Below are 19252 nucleotides of genomic sequence, written 5' to 3'. Positions count from 1 at the left end.
TCTAAACTAAACTAACAAACTAAACTGTAAGAAAATAACTGCAGATGCTGGTACAAATCGAAGGTATTTATTCACAAAATGCTGGAGTAACTCAGCAGGTCAGGCAGCATCTCAGGAGAGAAGGAATGGGTGACGTTTCGGGAGACCCGAAACGTCACCCATTCCTTTTCTCCTGAGATGCTGCCTGACCTGCTGAGTTACTCCAGCATTTTGTGAATAAATAACAAACTAAGCTAATCATGACATAGAGGCTAACCTTGTTGGTGAAGAAGGGTCTCGATCCGAAACATCACCCATTCATCTCTTCTCTCCAGAGATGCTGCTGCCTGACCTGCTGAGTTACTCCAGCATTTTGTGTCTATCTTTGGTGTTGCTTCTGGCAGGTTTAGCAGCTGAACTGCCAGTTATTGCAAGAGCTGCCTGGAGGGGAACAAGGGTGCAGTCAATAATGAGTTCCCCCAGGGGGGGGGGAGGTGAGGATCCTGACAAAACGTTCTCCCTGTTCTGTCTTATTCCAACATTTTTATTCATCTGCCATCAGATTCAAGTTCGCTTTAAAACAAATAATAGTTGAGATACATCAGCTTCATGGTGTGAGTCCGACAGGCAAAGAAAGTGTTAGAAACAAAGAAACATAGAAAATAGGTGCAGGAGTAGGCCATTCGGCCCTTCGAGCCAGCACCACCATTCAATATGATCATGGCTGGTCATCCACAATCAGTACCCCGTTCCTGCTTTCTCCCCATGTCCCTTGATTCCGCTAGCCCTAAGAGCTAAATCCAACTCTCTCTTGAAAACATCCAGTGAATTGGCCTCCACTGCCTTCTGTGGCAGAGAATTCCACAGATTCACAACTCTCTGGGTGAAAAAGTTTTTCCTCATCTCTGTCCTAAATGGCCTACTGCTTATTTTTAAACTGTGACCCCTGGTTCTGGACTCCCCCATCACCGGGAACATTTTTCCTGCATCTAGCCTGTCGAATCCCTTAAGAATAAAAAAATATATATAAGATCCCCTCTCATCCTTCTAAATTCCAGTGGATATAAACCCAGTCAACCCATCGTATATCAGTCCCGCCATCCCGGGAATGAAGCTGGTGAACCTATGCTGCACCCCCTCAATAACAAGACACAAGAGTTGCATTGGCACTTCTTACCACTACTCCTCACATTCATTAAGCATCTGATCTGCTTAGTCCCATGCCTTCAATGTTAAACTTGAGGGCAAGACACATTCACATTGACAACAATTCAAAGGTCAAGCTCAGATTCCAAATCATTTTCATCTGCTTACCCCTCAGATAGTCCACCTGGACCAACCTGATCTCCCGGTTGCCAAACACTTTAATTCCCCTTGCCCATTCCCACACTGTCCTTTCTGTCCTTGGTCTCCTCCATTGTCTGAGTGCAACCAAACGCAAATTGAAGGAACAACATCTCATATTTCGCTTGGCCAACTTACAGCCCGGTGGTATGAACATTGACCTCTCTAACTTCAAGTAACCATTGCATCCTCTCCCCCACCCATCGCACCAGCTTCAAAGTCATCTTGTTGAGTCTGTCTGTCTGTCAGTGTGAGATGAAACGAGTCATATCATCGAGTATCAGACTCTGCCAAGCATAGTTAATGTTGGGAATTAGTGGTTGAATCCATACTCCTGTATTTGAACTACTGCTTTTCCCTATATATTTATTTCATTTGATTGGAGCAGAATTAGGGCATTTGGCCCATCAATAAGGTTGATCTTACTCCTAAATAAGAGACAAGGTGACATCATCGCCCCGCGCGACACAATACCTCACCCAGCCAGCGGCCACGTGCTATCGGCGCTTGCGCCTCCTGACCTACACTGTCCGGGCTTACACTGTCCAGGCCTACACTGCCCGGGCTACACTGTCCGGGCCTGCACTGTCCGGGACTACACTGTCCGGGCTTACACTGTCCAGGCCTACACTGCCCGGGCCTACACTGTCTGGGCCTGCACTGTCCGGGCCTACACTGTCCGGGCTTACACTGTCCAGGCCTACATAGTGCGGGCCTACACTGCCCGGGCCTGCACTGTCCAGGCCTGCACTGTCCGGGCCTACACTGTCCAGGCCTGCACTGCCCGGGCCTGCACTGTCCGGGCCTGCACTGTCCGGGCCTACGCTGTCCGTCCGGGCCTACACTGCCCGGGCCTACACTGCCCGGGCCTACACTGTCCGGGCCTACACTGTCCGGGCCTACACTGTCCGGACCTACACTGTCCGGACCTACACTGTCCGGACCTATACAGTCCGGACCTATACAGTCCGGACCTATACTGTCCGGACCTATACTGTCCGGATCTATACTGTCCGGACCTATACTGTCCCGACGTACAGCGGCCCCCGAGCCTAATACGGGACAAGGGCGGCCGTATGGGACAAACCAATTTAGCCCAATATACGGGATGTCCCGGCTAATACGGGACAGTTGGCAACCTTACCCATCAAGTCTACTCCACCATTCAATCATGGCTGACCTATCTTTCCCTCCCAACCCCATTCTTCTGCCTTCTCTCCACAACCCCTGAAACCTGTCTATTGGTCCTGCTCATTTTTTTCCTAAAAAATCCTTTGTGATTTTGTATGGCTGACTTTTATTTTCTTTGGCTTCAGTTTTTTCCAGGGCAGGAATTTTTTTTTGCTTTTGTGTCTTGTTTCTAGACCAGAAAATTCACAACAATGTCCTTCGGGACTTCCAGAAAACAGATAATAATGCCACAATGTTTAGGAAGGAACTGCAGATGCTGGTTTAAACCGAAAACTGCTGGAGTAACTCAGCGGGACAGGCAGCATCTCTGGAGAGAAGGAATGGGTGACGCTTCGGGTCGAGACTTTTCTTCAGACCTGAAACGTCACCCATTCCTTCTCTCCAGTGATGCTGCCTGTCCCACTGGGCTACTCCAGCACTTTGTGTCTAATGATGCCACAACCTGGCTCTTCCTAGTGTTACATCTAGGGTTGCCAACTGTCCCGTGTTAGCCGTGACATCCCGTATTTTGGTCTAAATTAGTTTGTCCCGTACCCTTGTCCCGTATTAGTAGGGTTGCCAACTTCCTCACTCCCAAATAAGAGACAAAGGGTGACGTCACCGCCCCGCGCCCCACGTGTCCTCATTGGTGGAGCGGGAGCACGTGGCCGCTGGCTGGGTGAGGTCACGTGGGGCGCGGGGCCCCGTATTTGGGAGTGAGGAAGTTGGCAACCTTTAGTTACATCTGTGATTCAATGTGAAAATGATTGTGAACTTACCTCACTTCCAGAAGCGTTGAATGCTGCAGTGCAGAAACAGGCCATTTGTTGCAGTGGATCAATGCCAGTGAATTTCTGCACATGACACAAATCGTTTAATCCTACCTCCCCTGCTCACCCTCCACACCCTTTAGCATTCCCTTTTTTTCAAGCCTCGACTTAATTTAATTAATGGAAAAAAAGACTCTGCTTCATTTGTGCCTGAGAATTCCACAGTTTAAGCACCGCCTGTATAAGACTACTTGTCCTTAGGCGCTGATTTAATAACAGCTGCACGTTTCACTCAGATTTCACATTTAGCCAAATTAATGGTGCTTACGTTTTGAAGCTAATGTGCAAAATTACTATATTGCATAAGGAAGGTATTTATTCACAAAATGCTGGAGTAACTCAGCGGGTCAGGCAGCATCTCTGGAGAGAAGGAATGGGTGACGTTTTTCGGGTTGAGGCCCTTCTTCAGACTGATGTCAGGGGAGGGGGCGGGACAAAGATAGGATGGAGTGGGAGACAGGAAGACTAGTGGGAGAACTGGGAAGGGGGAGGGGAAAGAGAGGGACAGAGGGACTATCTGAAGTTAGAGAAGACAATGTTCATACCGCTGGGGTGTAAACTACCCAAACGAAATATGAGATGCTGTTCCTCATATCACCTCCTCCATTGTCATAGTGAGGCCCAGTGCAAATTGGAGGAACTGCATCTCATATTTCATGGAATGTGGAGGAGTCACTGTGGTGGATGTTCATGTTAAAATGTATGTTGTGTGTCCTGTTGCTTTTTATTGTTATGACTGTACGGCAAATGAAGTCCCTCGTATGTTGCAAAACATACTTGGCTAATAAAGTTTTATTGTGATTGTGATTGTACTGAGGTACAGTGAGAAGCTTTTGTTGCATGCTATTCAGTCAGCAGAAAGACAATACATGATTACAGTCGATCCATCTACAGCGTATAACTACATGATATGGGAATAACGTTAGTGCAAAGTAAAGCCAGCATAAGCCCCGGGAATTAACCTGGTGAACCTGCGCTGCACCCCCTCAATTGCAAGAATGTCCTTCCTCAAATTAGGAGACCAACACCAGGCCTTGTACAACTGCAGAAGGACCACTTTGCTCCTGTACTCAAATCCTCTCGTTCTGAAGGCCAGCATGCCATTGGCTTTCTTCACTGCCTGCTGTACCTGCATGCTTACTTTCAGTGACTGATGTACTAGGAAACCCAGGTCTCGTTGCACCTCCCCTTTTTCTAATCTGACACCATTCAGATAATAATCTGCCTTCTTATTCTTGCCACCAAGGTGGATAACCTCACATTTATCCACATTAAACTGCATCTGCCATGCATCTGCCCACTCACCCATCCAAGTCACCCTGCAACCTCATAGGATCTTCCTCACAGTTCACACTGCCACCCAGCTTTGTGTCATCTGCAGATTTGCTCATGTTACTTTTTTGTTGGTGATATTTATGCCCAGGAACTTGAAATGTTTCGGGTCGAGACCCTTCTTCAGACCCGAAACGTCACCCCTTCCTTCTCTCCAGCCACGCTGCCTGTCCCGCCGAGTTACTCCAGCATTTGGTGTCTATCTTCGTCACAATTGACTCCATCCCACTGTGGTGATAATGTGGTTACAGCTTCAGAGAGGTCGAGCAACCCTTGCTGTGTGACTCACCTTCTGGTCCCACAAGGTATCTCCATTACCACCAGAGGCAGAGTTAGATACGTGTGTGTCTCTCTATCCCTGGATAGGCAGAGCCATAAAGAATTGTGAAAATCTAATCTCTCCAGATCAAAGTAGTCCACTTTGTTCAGTACCATCCGGTTCACTGGCCATTCACTCCCCACTGTGTACTCTAGCTGAAACCAGAGAGTCATATAGAGTCATATAGCGTCATGTGGTCATTGGGTCATATAGGGTCATAAAGGGCCATATAGTCATATAGGGCCATATAGTCATATGAGGTCATATTGTCATATAGGACGAAAGGACTCAATATGACTATATGGTCTTATATGACCCATATGACCCTATGTGACCCTATATGACCCCATATGACCCTATATGACTATATGACCCCATATGACTATATGACCCTACATGACCCCATATGACTATATGACCCTATATGACATATGACCCTATATAAACCTATATGCCTCTATGACTATGTGAACCTATATGACCCTATAATACTATATGACCTATATGATAGTCATAGGGTCATAAAGTTATATAGGGTCATATAGTCATATAGGGTCATATATGACTATATGGCCCTATATTACTGTGACCCTATGATTATCATATAGGTCATATAGTCATATGAGGTCATATAGTGTCATATCGGGTCATATAACCATATAGTCATACAGGGTCTTATAGGGTCATATAGTCACATAGGGTTATATAGGGCCATATAGGGGCATATAGAGTCATATATAGTCATGTAGCCATAGAGGGTCATATAGAGGCATAGGGGCATATAGGGTCACATGGGCATATGGGGTTATATATTCATATAGGGTCATATAGCCATAGGGGCATATAGGGCCACATAGTCATATAATCATGTCATATAGAGTCATATAGGGTCATATATGGCCATATAGAGTCAAATAGAGTTGTATAGGGTCATATGGAGTCATATAGAGTAAAATAGGGGCACGTATGGTCATATAGTCATATAGGGTCATATAGAGTCATATAGTCATAGAGTCATATAGGGTCATATAGGGCCACAGAGTCATATAGTCCTATAGGGTCATATGGGGTTATATGGGGTCATATAGGGTCATATGGGGTCATATAGAGCCATATAGCCATGTAGAGTCGCACAGGGTCATAGAGGGTCATATTGGGTCATATGGGGTCATATACAGTCATATAGGGTCATATAGGATCACTTAGGGTGTCATAGTTGGTCATGGAGTCATGCAGCATGGGAACAGGCTCTTCAACTCATCCATGCTGACCAAGATGCCCCATCTAGGCTAGTCCCATTTGCCCACACGTGGCCCATATCCTCTCCATGTCCATGTGCAAATGTCTTTCAACAGTGTCATAGCACCTGCCTCAACCACCTCCTCTGCCAGCTCATTCCCCATATTCCCACTCTCTGAATGCAATAAGTTACTCCTCGTGTTCCTATTAACTCTTGTCCCGCTCACCTTAAACCAATGTGCTCTGGTTCTTGATTCCCCTACCTTGGGTAAAAGACTGTACATTCAGCCGTTCTACTTCCATCATGATCTTATAAGATTACCCCTTATCCTCCTGCGCTCCATGGAATAAGGCCCTACCCTGCCCACCTTCCCAAGAGCCCAGTCCCTCGAGTCCTGGTGACATCCTCGTAAAAGTGTGTACAACCTACATGCTATGTTGCAGTAACTAACTACATTCTTTGTAACTATATCTCCTAGTCCATAGCCTTCATCAGTGAGTAGAACAAAAACATTAATACCATGCGAACATCATTAGTTCTGAGTTACAGAAAATCCTGACTTAGACGTGTAAAACTATTTTGTGTGGGAAGGAACTGCAGATGCTGGTTTAAACCGAAGATAGACACAAAAAGCTGGAGTAACTCAACGGTTCAGGCAGCATCTCTGGAGAGAAGGAACGGGTGACGTTTCGGGTCAAGACCCTTCTTCAGACTGGTTAGGGATAAGGGCAATGAGAGATATAGACGGTGATACAATACAATACAATACAATACAATATATCTTTATTGTCATTGTACCCAGGGGTACAACGAGATTGGGAATGCGCCTCCCATACGATGCAATAATTTAAGTAATTTAGACAGCAGCAACCCAACGAAACGAAACAGTTGTAACAGTTTTGGACAGGGTAAAGTGCAAGTTGATCTATGCGTTGTGGCCATCCGGCTCAGCAGGACCGGTTCATAGCAGCTATGGCCCTGGGGATGAAGCTGTTCCTGAGTCTGGAGGTGCGGGCGTAGAAGGCCTTGTATCGTCTGCCCGATGGAAGGAGTTCGAGCAGACTGTTGCAGGGGTGTGAAGAGTCTTTGTGGATGCTGGTGGCTTTTCTGAGGCATCGTGCGTTGTAGATGCCCTCTAAGTCTGATAGCTGTGTTCCGATGGCCCACTGAGCTCTATGGACTACCCGCTGTAGAGCTTTCCTTTCTGCCTCCGTGCAGCTGAGGTACCACACAGGGATGCCATGCGTTAGGATGCTCTCGATGGTGCAGCGGTAGAAGGTCGTCAGCAGCTGTTGGGGTAGACCAGACTTTTTCAGTGTTCTTAAGTAGAACAGTCTTTGTTGTGCCTTCTTGACCAGTGCAGCAGTGTTATTGGACCATGTTAGGTCCTCCGAAATGTGAGTGCCCAGAAACTTGAAGCTGGACACTCTCTCCACACTGTCCCCGTTGATAGAGATCGGGGCATATTCCCCGTTATGTGACCTACGGAAGTTGATGATCAGCTCCTTGGTCTTGGTGGTATTTAGGGACAGGTTGTTATCCGAGCACCAGTCCGCCAGGTTCTGCACCTCCGCTCTATAGTTTGTTTCATCCCCGTTGGTGATCAGCCCGATCACCGTTGTGTCGTCTGCAAACTTGACAATGGTGTTGGTGTCGAATGCAGGAACACAGTCGTGTGTGAAGAGGGAGTAGAGCATAGGGCTCAGAGCACAGCCCTGTGGTGTGCCGGTACTCAAGGTGATAGTGGAGGACAGGTGCGGGCCCATTCTCACTGCCAGCGGTCGTTCCAGCAGGAAGTCCAGGATCCAGTCACATAATGGCGAGCTGAGGCCTAGCTGATGGAGTTTGGTGATGAGCTTGGTGGGGATGACCGTGTTGAAGGCGGAGCTACAGTCTATGAATAGCATCCTCACGTACGTGCCCTGTCTCTCTAGGTGAGTCAGGACAGTGTGAAGAGCCAGAGAGATGGCGTCCTCTGTGGATCTATTTGCCCTGTATGCAAATTGATGTGGGTCCAGTGAGTCAGGGATGCTGGATTTGATGTGTGAGAGGACCAGCCTCTCAAAGCACTTCATGACTATCGGCGTTAGGGCAACCGGGCGGTAGTCGTCCAGGTTGGAGATCTTTGCTTTTTTCGGCACCGGAACTATGATAGCCGACTTCAGGCACTTGGGGACCGTAGCCAGAGATAATGACAGGTTAAAGATCCTGGTGAATACCTCAGCCAGCTGTTCAGCACAGTCCTTCAGTACCGTGTGGAGAGATAAAGAACAATGAAAGAAAGATATGCAAAAAAGTAACAATGATAAAGGAAACTGGCTGTTTGTTGGGTGAAAATTAGAAGCTGGTGTGACTTGGGTGGGGGAGGGATAGAGAGAGAGGGAATGTCGGGGCTGCCTGAAGTGAGAGATATCAATAGTCACACCACTGGGCTGTGAGCTGCCCAAGCGAAATATGAGATGCTGTTCCTCCAATTTGCGTTTAGCCTCACTCTGACAATGGAGGAGACCCAGGACAGAAAGGTCAGTGTGGGAATGGGAAGGAGAATTAAAGTGTTTAGCAACAGGGAGACAAAACTGTTTTGTCATTGTTACTGAGCAAACACGTCAATTCCTTAATTAATGTAGGGCTCGATCATGCAAGGATTGCAATAAGCCCTTCAATGGATAACCAGGAATGAAGGATAAATGTATCTCTGTCACTGTCACTGTCACTTATATCCTGAGAACACACGTTAAACATTCATCAATAACTGCGTTGGGAAAGAAGAGCCAATCCAGGGCTCATCTGTATTTGCAACTGAAGATAGTCATAATGCTGGAGTAACTCAGCGGGACAGGCAGCACCTCTGGAGAGAAGGAATGGGCGACGTTTTGGGTCGAGACCCTGCTGTACCCGTGCCATTGTGAAATGATCTTGATGCTTTGTCAATCCAATATAGGTTCATAGGTTTTGTACGGGAGAGAGGCAAAATATTTTTTTTATTAGCCGCTAATTTTAATTGAGGGTTTATAATGCATTAAGGTAATGGTGTGATTTCCAAGATTGATTTCCAAATCTGTCTCAATTAATGCTCCAAAAATACTATTTACATAAATAAATTGTCACAGCGCCGGTTTTAATGTTTTTTTTCTTTGAGACGCATTAGCACTCTGGATATAAATACATATTTCAAGTTGATGGTCCTGGGGAACTGAATGAGAGAATTGCTCTCTGGTACTGATGAATGACAATAGTCCGATGGGACATACATACAGAGACACAAGGAAGTGCAGATAATGGAATCTTGAACAAAACACAACAGTGTCTCGCCTATTATGTATCCCACATCTATCAAGGGTCTTAGAGTCATAGAGTCATAGAGTGATACAGTGTGGAAACAGGCCCTTCGGCCCAACAATGGCCCCACCGGCCAACAATGTCCCAGCTACACTAGTCCCACTTGCCTGCACTTGGTTCATATCCCTCCAAACCTGTCCTATCCATGTACCTGTCCAACTGTTTCTTAAACGATGGGATAGTCCCAGCCTCAACTACCTCCTCTGGCAGCTTGTTCCATACACCCAGTGTGAAAAAGTTACCCCTCAGATTCCTATTAGATCTTTTCCCCTTCACCTTGAACCTATGTCCTCTGGTCCTCGATTCCCCTACTCTGGGCAAGAGACTCTGTGCATCTACCCGATCTATTCCTCTCATGATTTTGTACACCTCTGTAAGATCTCCCCTCATCCTCCTGCACTCCATGGAATAGAGACCCAGCCTACTCAACCTCTCCCTATAGCTCACACCCTCTAGTCCTGGCAACATCCTCGTAAATCTTTTCTGAAGCCTTTCAAGCTTGACAATATCTTTCCTATAACATGGTGCCCGGAAGTGAACAGAATATTCTAAATGCGGTCTCACCAACGTCTTATTTACTGTACTTCACAGAGAGGAATTGTGGCCTGTTGACTGTCTTTGAAAGACAAGGAAGCATTTCCCAGTGCCCTGTCTGCTACGTAAGGTCTCATAGTGTTCCGAAGCTTCACCTATTCCTTCTCTCCAGGGATGCTGCCTGACCCGCTGAGTTACATCCAGCATTTTGTGTCTATCTTCATAATTAATCAGGTTGTATTGTAGGGCTTAGCATCAGAGGGAGGCCATTCTGTATCGTGTGTTCATAAGGTCATAAGTGATAGAAACATAGAAACAGAAAATAGGTGCAGGAGGAGGCCATTTGGCCCTTTGAGCCAGCACCGCCATTCATTGTGATCATGGCTGATCATTCACAATCAGTAACCCGTGTCTGCGTTCTCCCCATATCCCTTGATTCCGCTAGCCCCTAGAGCTCTATCTAACTATCTTTTAAATTCATCCAGTGATTTGGCCTCCACAGCCTTCTGTGGCAGAGAATTCCACAAATTCACAACTCTCTGGGTGAAAAAGTTTCCTTTCTCCTCAGAATTAGGCCATTCAGCCCATCAAGCCTACACCGCCATTCAGTCATGGCTGACCTATCTCTCCCTCCCAACCCCATTCTCCTGCCTTCTCCCTGTAACCCCTGACACCCGCACTAATCAAGAATCTGTTTATCTCTGCCTTAGAACTATCGTGCTGGCGAGTTAGATGCTGCCATTGACTGGGCTGGTGAATAATTCCTGCACGGATACATTCTTCCTGCAGCCAAGGGGCATAGAGGTGGAGATATTATAATATATGCGAGCAAAGGTTCCTTGGGGAGTTTGGAAACTCCTCAGTATTTATCAGGCCGGGAACTCTCAAAAATGGTGTTTTCACATCTCCAGCTTTGATAAACAAATTGGAAAATGTGGTAATTTGAAACGAGAGTCAGACTGAGGTGTTGGCTTAACCTCCCAGAAAATGCTGGTAAGTTAGAATGCAATTTCAGGGTCAGCATCTTTTGCAATCTTATTCAGGCTGCTTCTCAAAAACAGCCTGTATAACAGCAAGCACACCAAGGCGCGACAGTTTGGTTGTCCATGTTCTGTGTCTGGGAATGGGCCTTAAGCTCATAACTTTCCGTCTCAAAACGGGCACGGTGGCACAGCGGTAAAGCTGCTACCTTACAGCGCCAGAGACCCGCGATCAGTCCTGACCACGGGTGCTGTCTGCACGGAGTTTGTACGTAAGATCGGGTAAGATCATCTCTGACCCCTCTCACCCTGGCCACAAACTCTTTGAAGCACTTCCCTCTGGAAGGCAACTCCGGACTGTCAAAGCAGCCACAGCCAGACATAAAAACAGCTTGTTTTTCACGAGCAGTAGCTCTACTCAACAACCAAAAGTCTGTAGCCTTCTTTTGCTCTGGTATTTTATTTCATTCTTCACATGTTTAAAATATAATGTTTTATTCTTAATTGTTTACTGTATGTCGTGTTGTTACTTGCGAGCGGAGCACCAAGGCACATTCCTTGTATGTGTACATACTTGGCTAATAACATTTATTCAATTCAATTCAATTCTCCCCGTGACCCGCGTGGGTTTTCTCCGGGTGCTCTAGTTTCCTCCCACACCCCAAAGACGTACAGGTTTGCAGGTTGATTGGCTTCAGTGAAATTATAAATTGTAAAGGATGGTGTAAGTGTGCGGGGATCGCGGGTCGGCACGGACTCGATGGGCCGAAGGGGCTGTTTCAGCACAGTATCTCTAAACTAAGAGTGGCACTGGCTGAGCCAGTGTTAGGTGAATGTCAGGCTGGCTTGGGAGGTGCTCCATGGAAAGGCTGACAAATAGCCTCGTGGCGTTTCAATGAGGTCAATACTGGGTTTGGCTCTGTGCCCCAGTGGTCAATAACACATTCCTTTTTATCTGTCAGTGATAGGATTTTTCAAGATAAGTTTGTTCCGCTGCCAATTTCACTATTTATCTAGTATTCAGTGGTTGCTTTCTTATTTCTCTTAATAGCATGTGAAAGATTAGTGTTACAAGCACTTCACTGCAGGTGAGGAATGTCAATATTAATGCAAGGTTACTGTTAGCAGAATCTAGCTTGCAATATTAAATATTTATTCCTATCACTTTTTGCTTTGAGAAAACATCTCCCCAACATGTCACTTAAGACTCAAGGTCCTTCAAGCCTGCTCAGCCATTCAGCAGATCACATTTGTTCAGTTTCCATGTGTAGGAAGGAACTGCAGATGCTGGTTTAAACTGAAGGTAGACACAAAATGCTGGACAGGCAGCATCTCTGGAGAGAAGGAATGGGTGACGTTTCGGGTCGAGGCCCTTCTTCAGACTTCTAGACTCAAAACGTCACCCATTCCTTCTCTCCAGAGATGCTGTTCAGATTGTATCAGATCCTATATCCCCATCCATCTGAAATAACCTCAGAGCAATTTGCTAAGAAAATGTTACGCCTGTCTTAAAAATATCTCAAAACTGCTTTCACTTTTGATGAAGAGAATTGCAATGATTTACAATACTCCGAAAGATGGGAAAAAAGCATTGGCTTAAATGAGCTATCCTTATTTATAAAGAATAATCCCTAATTCTAGATATTCTTATACATCGTCATAGTGATACAGCATGGAAACTGGACCTTCGGCCTAACTCGCCCACGTCCACCAACATGTCCCATCTACACTAGCCCACCTGCCTACGTTTGGCCCTTATCCCTCTAAACCTATCCTATCTATGTACCTGTCCCAATGTTTCCGAAACGCTGCTTCAACTACCTCCTCCAGCAGCTCATTTCATATACTCACCACCCTTTGTGTAAAAACGTTGCCCCCAGCTTCCTATTAATCTTGCCCCCCTCATTTTAAACCTATGTCCCTGTTTTTTTCCCCCTTCTTGAAGTAAAGGACTCAGTGCATTTACCCCTATATGTACTACATCACCCATCATTCTCCTGCGCTACAAAGAATAAAGTCCTGCCATTAGTTTAGTTTAGTTTAGTTTAGAGATACAGCGCGGAAACAGGCTCTTCGACCCACTGGGTCCGCGCCGACCAGCGATCCCCGCACATTAACACTGTCCTACACCCACTAGGGACAATTGTTACATTTACCAAGCCAATTAACCTACAACCCTGTACGTCTTTGGAGTGTGGGAGGAAACCGAAGCACCCGGAGAAAACCCACGCAGGTCACGGGGAGAACGTACAAACTCCGTACAGACAGCGCCCGTAGTCGGGATGGAACCTGGGACTCCGGCGCTGCATTCGCTGTAAGGCAGCAACTCTACCGCTGCGCCACCGTGCCGCCCATATAGGGAGAGGTTGCTTGCTTAACCTCTCTCTATAGTTCAGGCCCTTGCAGTTACAGCATCCTTGTAAATCTTCTCAGCATCCTTTTCATCTTGACAACATCTTATCTATAACATGGTGACCAAAACTGAACTCAATACTCTAAATATGGCCACACCAATGTCTTGTACAACTGTATCATGACCTCCCAGCTTCTAAACTCAGTACTCTGACTGACGAAGGCCAATGTGTTGAAAGCCTTCTTGACCACCCAAACTACCTGTGACGCCACTTTTAAGGAACTATGTACCTGCACTCCTAGATTCCTCTGCTCCACAACACTCCCTAGAGCCCTGCCGTTCACTGTGAAGGTCCTGACTAAGGTTTGACTTCCCAAAATACAACACCTCGCACTTTTCTGTATTAAACTCCATTAATCATTCCTCAGCCCACCTGCACAACCGATCAAGATCCTGCTGCAATCTTCAACGCCCGTCTTGATATCTACAATTCCACCCACTTTAGTGTCATCGGCAAACTTACTAATGCTTGAGTTCTGGGGTTCAAATCCGTCAAGACCATTGCCAATTGCAAGTTGCCAATTGCAAGATTGCTCCTGCCTTTCAATGGCTTCGAAAGCGCGTTTGTTACCGCAATACATCTGGCTGTAGATATCAGCTAAAGAAGGCCAGAACCTGCATGGACCAGTGTTCTCCTATGTAAACACAAAAACATAGACAATAGGTGCAGGAGGAGGCCAATTGGCCCTTCGAGCCAGCAACGCCATTCAATATGATCATCCACAATCAGTACCCCGTTCCTGCCCTCTCCCCATATCCCTTGATTCCGTTAGCCCGAAGAGCTAAATCTAACTCTCTCTTGAATACATCATAGACATAGAACATAGAATTGGCCTCCACTGCCTTCTGCGGTAGAGAATTCCACAGATTCACAACTCACTGGGTGAAAGCTCTCAATGTACTGCCTGCAGAATGTCTCCTCTCTCTGACAATGTTCTTAACACCCAGATCGCTCGACATCTTGTAGCTCTGCAATCTCCCAACTTTTACTTCTCCTTTCAAAATGGATAATTTCACAATTTCCCACATTACAGTATACTCCAGTTGCCAGATCTTTGCCAAGTCATTACAATGGTAAGGGCTTTGTGTCACTCTTCATCCACAAGCTTTTACTTTCGTTATTGACTTTGCCAGTGTAAAGGTCAGGGCAAAATGAGTGTGTCTACTTCTGATTGTTCACCTTCTGCTGCAAAACAAAAGATACGTTCATCTCTGTTGGTAAAAGCATTCCCTCACTGTGTGTAGGAAGGAAGTGCAGATGCTGGTTTAAACCGAAGTTAGGCACAAAAAGCTGGAGTAACTCAGCGGGTCAGGCAGCATCTCTGGAGAAATGAAATAGGTGATGTTTCGGGTCGAGACCCTTCTTCAGACTGAGAGTCAGGGGAGAGGGAAAGGGGAGACAGAGACGGTGATGTAGAGAGATATAGAACAAATGAATGAAAGATATGCAAAAAAGTAACGATGATAAAGGAAACAGGACATTGTCAGCTGTGTGCTAGGTGAAAACCAGTTACAGACAACGAGAGGAGTTGACCAGGCAAGGTAGTCCTGGGTTTAGCTGACCTTGGATTGCAATGATGAGGTTACCACCTCTCACATACCAAGAGCTGATATCAAATCCCATCAGCCATTGGTTCCGTAGTTAGGGACCTTCATGGGGGCGTTCTCAATTTAATGAGCTAATTCCAAGTTCTGATCCTCGTTGTCAAAGCCCTTCATGGCCACGTCCCTCCGTTATCTTTCTTACTCCAATAAAAGATCTCGGAGCTCCTCTCACTCTTGGCTTTCCCAACTGATGAAGGTTGCTTTTCATCTATTTATGTCCCTGTTGCTTGAGCTCCAGGGTCTGCAATTCCTTTCTCTCTGCTTCTCTCCCTTCGGTGGCACCTCTTCAAACACAACAATGCTTGATGAGTAGGGGTATCAGGGGTTATGGGAAGAAGGCCGGAGAATGAGGTTAGGAGGGAGAGATAGATCAGCCATGATTGAATGTCAGCGTACGCTTGATGGGCAGAATGGCCTAATTTTGCTCCTATGACTTATGAACTTATCCCAAATGAATGCAGTAGGTTAATTCACAACTTTAAATCATCCCTTGGTGTAGATATGTGACAAAGAATTCAGGATGTACTTTGTAGGCAAACGTGAGGCAATAAATTGCAAGGCTAAAGGGGAACAGGAAGAGGGGTAATGGGACAGATGGGATTGTTCTGCTAGAAGCTAGCATGGGTTTGATGGGCAGAATAGCCGCCAACTACGTATTGGTATGTTGTTTGTTAATCGCACAGCCTATTCCTGAGTAAAATCCAATGAATCAATTATCTTTAGCAGCACATGCAATGCTTGAACAGGTAATCCGAGAACTTATGACCTTATGACACTGCTAACTAAAGTATTGGTTCACATCCTGGAAGCCAGTCTGGATGTGAACATAGATGGTGATGCTTTGGGTCAGCACCCTTCTTCAGTTTAGCATTCCTTCTCGTCTGATTGCTCTAACCATATAACCATATAACAACTACAGCACGGAAACAGGCCCATTCGGCCCTACCAGTCCACGCCGACCACTCTCCCTGACCTAGTCTCATCTACCTACACTCAGACCATAACCCTCTAATCCCCTCTTATCCATATACCTATCCAATTTACTCTTAAATAATAAAATCGAGCCTGCCTCCACCACTTCCACCGGAAGCCCATTCCATACAGCCACCACCCTCTGAGTAAAGAAGTTACCCCTCATGTTACCCCTAAACTTTTGTCCCTCAATTCTGAAGCTATGTCCCCTTGTTGGAATCTTCCCCACTCTCAAAGGGAAAAGCCTACCCACGTCAACTCTGTCCGTCCCTCTTAAAATTAAAAAAACCTCTATCAAGTCCCCCCTCAACCTTCTACGCTCCAAAGAATAAAAACCCAACCTGTTCAACCTCTCTCTGTAGCTTAAGTGCTGAAACCCAGGCAACATTCTAGTAAATCTCCTCTGTATCCTCTACAAAATTATTTTTTTCCCGGTGTACATTGAAACACCTTGAAGCCTCCTCCCCATGTACTTCATTCTGGGTCTCTGCCATTCTAATAATTAAGTCTTGGAATTGATTTATTACTGTCACGTGTACTAAGATATACTGGAAGACTTTGTCTTGTGTTTTGTCCAGGCAGGTCCTACTATTCATGAGCACAACAGGTAAAATCCAAATAGAATGTAGCATTGAATATCGTATGGAGAATAAAGAGTGCAGAATATACACCAGTCTTCATCAGTCTGAAGAAGGGTCTCGACCCGAAACGTCACCCATTCCTTCTCTCCTGAGATGCTGCCTGACCCGCTGAGTTACTCCAGCATTTTGTGAATAAATACCTTTGCAGAATATACACCGATCAGCCAAAACATTATGACCACTGACAGGCGAAGTGAATAACATTGATTATCTTGTTACAATGGCACCTGTCAAGGGGTGGGATATATTAGGCAACAAGTGAACAGTCAGTTCTTGAAGTTGATGTGTTGGATGCAGGAGAAATGGGCAGGAGTAAAGACCCGAGCGACTTTGACAAGGGCCAAATTGTTAAGGCCAGACGACTGGGTCAGAGCATCTCTGAAATGGCAAGGCTTGTGGGGTGCTCCCGGTCAGCAGTGGTGAGTACCTACCGACAGTGGTCCGAGGAGGGACAAACCACAAACCGGCGACAGACAGGGTGTTGGGCGCCCAAGGCTCATCAATGCGCGAGGGCAACGAAGGCTATCCCGTCTGGTCCGAACCGACAGAAGGTCGACTGTGGCACAAGTCACAGAAAATGTTAATGGTGGTCACGGGAGGAATGTGTCACAATACACAGTGCATCGCACCCTGCTGCGTATGGGGCTGCACACGGAGGGCCAACAGCATATTAGGCAGGTGGGCATAATGTTTTGGCTGATCAGATCATTATGTTTTGGCTGATCCTGACCATATGAGAGGTCCGTTCAAGAGTCTAATAACAAGAGGCTGTTCTTGAATCTGGAAGCACGTGGTTTCAATCTTTTCTATATTCTGCCTGATGGGGAGAGGAGAGAATGTCTGGAAGATGAGTAGTCCTAGATTAGGTCGGCTGCTTTCCCAACTGCAGATGGAGATGATGGGGGTTGGGGGGGGGGGTTTGTTTGAGTGATGAACTGGACTCGATGCAGTTTCTAGCTGTTGGGCAGAGCAGTTGTGATGCATCCCAATGCCATGCTTCTCTGGTGCATCTGTAGAAATTGGCCAGAGTTTGGTTTAGTTTAGAGATATATTCGCGGAAACCGGCCCTTCGGCCCACCGAGTCCGCACTGACCAGTGATCCCCGCGCATTAACACTACATTTATACCCAGCTAATTAACCTACAAACCTGTACGTCTTTGGTGTGTGGGAGGATGCTGGAGCACCCGGAGAAAACCCACGCAGGTCACGGGGAGAACGTACAAACTGTGTACAGACAGCACCTGTAGTCTGGATGGAACCTGGGTCTCCAGCGCTGTGAGGCAGTAGCTCTACTGCTGGACTGCCCATGGGTGGTGAGTCTGCAAATTATTGGGAACATGGAAAATTCCCTTCCTCTTCCTGGTTGGTTTTCTCAGGTAATTGGCAGGAGGGATTGAGCAACATATATCATCCGAACATCACATTTCTTTCCCTGTGTTTTCCTGACATTTCACTGAGTTGCACAGCTGAGACATGCTGTTCAGGCTCCCCTCAAAGTGTGCTTATTAAAGCGACCTTAGCCAGGGCACTGGTTACGGGCAATGGCTCAGCCCTTGCTCTCCTCTCTATACACACTGTTGAAAGCATGAAAGAGGTTTCTCATAAGATCATAAGGTCATAAGTAGTATAAGTCTGAAGAAGGGTCTCGACCCGAAACGTCACCCATTCCTTCTCTCCCGAGATGCTGCCTGACCTGCTGAGTTACTCCAGCATTTTGTGAATAAATACCTTCGATAAGGTCATAAGTGATAGGAGCAGAATTAGGCCATTCGCCCATCGTGTCCACTCCGCCATTCAATCATGGCTGATCTGTCTCTCCCTCCTATCCCCATTCTCCTGCCTTCTCCCCATAATCTCTGACACCCGTACTAATCTAGAATCTATCTATCTCTGCCTTAGATATATCTACTGACTTGGTCTCCACAGCCTTCTGTGGCAAAGAATCCCACAGATTCACCACCAAAGATACTAGAGGAACAAGATAGACCACTCGACCCTAAAATCCGTAGTACGTCACGGCGCCATTTTAGTAGGCAGAAACTTGCAGAAACATTTTAAAAGAAAAATAACAAAAATCTGTGAATTGATAGATGAGATATATTCGGCATTTTTATGGTACCATCACACATACTGTCCCCCCAAAACACTGATAACACTGCGAGAGGCATAACGAACGGCGGGTTTTGCTTACTAAAATGGCTCCTTTGCGTACTACACTTCAGTATCGGTGATTTCAATGGAGTGGTCCATCTTGTCCCTCTAGTATCTTTGTTCACCACCCTCTGACTAAAGAAATTCCTCCTCATCTCCTTCCTAAAAGGACGTCCTTTAATTCTGAGGCTATGACCTCTGGTCCTAGACTCTCCCACTAGTGGAAACATCCTCTCCACATCCACTCTATCCAAGCCTGTCACTGTACTGTCCACTATACTGTCTCCTGTGGATCAGTGCACTTTGACTGCACACTGCGGAAGCTCATCAATACATAATAGATGAGGCACAGAAGCAATGCCTTGATATTGTAGCATGTCACTGAACAGAGTGTTTACTTGT

The sequence above is a fragment of the Rhinoraja longicauda genome, chromosome 8 (genome assembly GCF_053455715.1).
Source record: "Rhinoraja longicauda isolate Sanriku21f chromosome 8, sRhiLon1.1, whole genome shotgun sequence".
Lineage (NCBI taxonomy): Eukaryota > Metazoa > Chordata > Chondrichthyes > Rajiformes > Arhynchobatidae > Rhinoraja > Rhinoraja longicauda.
This window is presented reverse-complemented; position numbering follows the sequence as displayed.